The sequence below is a fragment of the Etheostoma spectabile genome, chromosome 13, assembly GCF_008692095.1.
Source record: "Etheostoma spectabile isolate EspeVRDwgs_2016 chromosome 13, UIUC_Espe_1.0, whole genome shotgun sequence".
NCBI lineage: Eukaryota > Metazoa > Chordata > Actinopteri > Perciformes > Percidae > Etheostoma > Etheostoma spectabile.
The window spans coordinates 12,762,956-12,766,519 of record NC_045745.1 but is presented as its reverse complement, the minus strand read 5'-3'; the positions used below and the strand labels follow the sequence as shown (position 1 = coordinate 12,766,519).

Sequence of the window (3,564 nt, the reverse complement as noted above, 5' to 3'; positions counted from 1 at the left end):
AATCGTGAAATACGGATGCCTGGGCAGTGGCTGTCAGTGTCAGATACAATGCAAAAAGCACCCTTCAACATGTCTGTAGAACGCACCGGGCAGAACAGCAGCTACCGGGCGTGTAAAGACGACGAAGTATTAACCGTGACGACGGTAGCGAGTAGTATGACTGGCTGAAATGGGATGGGCTTGTAGATGGGTCAAACGACACAGTAGACCAGGGCTTGTGTCCCGCCTATCACGTTTCCTAAACCCAACTGTCCCATTCTTGTCCTGCGTGTCACGGAAACATATCTTTTATCAGCCCACCCACGAGCTTAACCTAACTGCGTCAAAAGTGACGCCAATAGTCCCGACCAAGCCTGTTTAAATAAAACGCATTTGGATATGACGCTAAAGGAGACTTTTAGCGTCAATAACAACACCAAAGTCGATGGGAGTGAGAGTGAGTGGTTTCAACCCCACCTCCCAGTTACTTTATAGTTTAGAAAAAATGATAGCTCAAAGATGACACTGACAGGGGTGAGACTCAGAGATAAAGTCACAATTAAAAAATCTGTCCGCCGCTTCAGAAACAGCGCGATAAATTTATCAATGCATTGCTTTTTTGCCCCGGGCACGTCTGCACGTCTGCGCCAGAGGCATTTGGACAGCCCTGCAGGAAGTAATACTGCGAGAGCATCCAGTCAATTTACCAAAAGGCATCCCCCAATGTCGTATATACGTATATCTCCTCTGCAACAACACAGACAAGGAGAGATTCATCTTGAAAGTGGAAAATATAATAAACAGCAGAAATCGTTTTTACGAGGACAACACCAGAAAAGAGAAGGCAAAGAGTTTAATTACAGGAGTACCTGGAGTGAAAGTGGATACTAGCTAATACAAATGTGATTGTTCTTTGAAGTACTTGAGGCAAGGAAGATGCTCCGTTTCTGAGATGAACCCGGTGTGGTATGACACGTGGCAGAAGGATGACAAAACCACGGCTCTGCCGGAACGCAGCCCAGTGAAGTCGGGGTTAGGCTAGTGGTATTTCAGAGCCGTGGTCGGGGCCACAGATTCTTAGATAGACAAACCTGAGTCAGATAAAAGATAGATGAGGATGAATTCACTTATTGTGAGTAGCTCTTGACAAAAGCGTCTGTCAGATGTTTGTACAGTTTTAAAGATGTATTACTTTTACTTTCTAGGGACAATGTTAAAAAAAAGAGAGGAGATTCTTTGCAATGGAATAAATTAGTGGATTTTGTAATGTAGGACTAATGTCTTTTCCACTGAATTCATTATTTGAATTTCCCAAAAAGTCTAGTTTGATTTTTAAATTGAGCTAATGTCATGTCCACCATCCACCAAAAAGTACTTTCTTTTGCAACCACAGTTCACAGCAATGATGTCCTCTGTGATGTGCAAAACTCTGATGCTTTCAGTACTAGGAACAGAAGAAAGAAGTTCTGTCAAAAATTAATAAATCACTACACAATTAAATTACCGATCCAGAGTTGAGGGTTTAAGCTCTAAATGTGTTTAAAATCACCGGCATTTCTGAATTATTTTCATCTCATAATCAAAATAAAACTTTGAAAAAACTGAAAGCTATTATCAGTCCAATCAGCCGTTTCAGTCTGACATAGTTGTTGCTCGGCTTCTTTGAAAATCATCTTAACATGCAGCTCAAACCAATTTCCCAACAGCCACTTTCCCTCTCATGTTCCTCTTCCTCACATCATACGGTGGTCAGGCTTACTTGACAAGCGCATCCTGACATGCACTGCATCATGAGCAGCGCTGCAACTGCAATGCACCATGAATAATGATTGTGGCGTGTGTTGATGATGCTAACTTATGTGAGAACCAGAACCGCCGCCGTTTGCTCACAATTGTCAGATTTTCTTCTGCGGTACTGACTTGCATGTGTGTGTGTGTGTGTATGTGTGTGTGTATAGTTGTGTGTATTCTCTTGGGAATACAGCTGCTGATGAAAACTGTTGGCTGCATGAGCACATTTACTTTAAAAGGCCAAACCCAGAAATACCGACTCAAATTAAAAGCAGTATTTGCAGGAATATGTGCGGCAGATGCAGATCTTTTGGTTTTATCATTTGCTACTTGCAGCATCCCCTCCTTCCCTCTCACCTCTCTCTCAAAGTTTTAACAGTAGTGTGCTCCTTTCCCTCTGCTCTGCTTAGATAAGAAGCAGCTACACTCATCTGCTGACTCCTCCTCACCCAAAGCACTGCTTATCGGTCTTAAACACACTGCTCCTCTGGAACTAATAATTGTGCTGGCTTTCTGCCGCTTTGTCGCTGGACCAGTAACGTACAGAGTGCGAGCATTTTCAGCCCAGCCAGTCTTCTCTTGTCCTTTTGACTTCTCTCTCCCTCTCAGTCCCACTACAAATCAGACATTTCAAAGTTAAAATCACACTGTCAAAGAGTTAATCTGAATCCTTCCTTTCCACCTTCTTCTTACAGTAAATATTAACACCACTAATAAAGTGTTAATCTCCTTAACAGACCCTGCCAAATGTTTTTTTAGTAGTACAAGGGATTGAATCCAAACTCAGCCTCCCACACATTAAAAGTGACATATTTACACGTTTTATTTGCACATATATTTGTTTTCCTGAGATATACAGTATGTTATACATATTTTGTAATTTCTTTCCTTTTCCCCTCTCTCTCGATTAACCTACTGGTGTCCCAGGGGTAAATATTCACACCTCACTTATACATTTCTTTGTTGTGAATGCTGTATGTTGTCATTACAGCAGACAATAGAAATGCATACACAAACCGGTACTGAGGGGGCAATACTTTGAACACAATATACCAAGCTGTGGCATAGCCAGGAATTCACATATCTATATATGTATGAAACAAATATGTAGTATATGTATTTTTTTTTGATAGGGCAGTCAATATTAACTCCATAAGAAGGAGTTAATGCAAATGAATTTAAATGATTGTGATTAGTGCACACGCACTCTATGATTTGGGCCTGGGGCTGCTCTGTAGTTTGAGAAATCGGGGATCGATCAGCAGGACCGTTGAGGATGGCTAGCAGAAACAAACATCCTTGAGCAGAAATAGATAGTATTAAAGGTATAATATGCAGTGTTATCTTAAAAACAATGTATAGACTAATACAAAAATAATCCCTCTCAATCGTCACTTATGACCAGGGGTTGAAGTAGATCTGGAAAATCCGGAACGGCATTCCGAAAACCTTCGATATAACCGGTAAATGAATTAATCTGATTGGCAGTTTTTACGCTGTGTCTAAGCGTGCTGTCCCGCCACTGTTCCCGTGGTCCGAGCCAGAACCAGAGACGATGGTAGGCTAGAGACATCTGTGTCCTGTCAGTGCTGACAGCAGATGCAATGAGCAATGTACCCGAGAAACTATCTGTTAGTTGCCAACATGTTGGGAATTATTGTTTAGTCTTGCTACACGTAATATCCTTACATTTTATCAGCTGTGGAAACTAACTATACCATAGACTACTTTGATTCAATTGGGCAGCACGGTGGCTAAGTGTTTAGCACTTCTGCCTCACAACAAGAAGGTGCT

General features: G+C 41.7%; 2 long non-coding RNA genes across 2 annotated transcripts in view; one reads left to right on the top strand and one right to left on the bottom strand.

Annotated features, from left to right (window-relative positions):
• Nucleotides 1-3,564, bottom strand: part of LOC116700969 (uncharacterized) — a 16,470-nt gene that overhangs the window by 1,893 nt on the left and 11,013 nt on the right. The window contains exons 2-3 of the long non-coding RNA XR_004334781.1: nucleotides 2,363-2,374; nucleotides 1,690-1,696 (exon numbers count right to left, since the gene is read on the bottom strand). This is a non-coding gene — a long non-coding RNA (uncharacterized LOC116700969). The remainder of the gene's footprint in view (nucleotides 1-1,689; nucleotides 1,697-2,362; nucleotides 2,375-3,564) is intronic.
• LOC116700970 (uncharacterized) overlaps nucleotides 2,948-3,564 on the top strand; it is a 17,893-nt gene continuing 17,276 nt past the window's right edge. The window contains exon 1 of the long non-coding RNA XR_004334782.1: nucleotides 2,948-2,958. This is a non-coding gene — a long non-coding RNA (uncharacterized LOC116700970). The remainder of the gene's footprint in view (nucleotides 2,959-3,564) is intronic.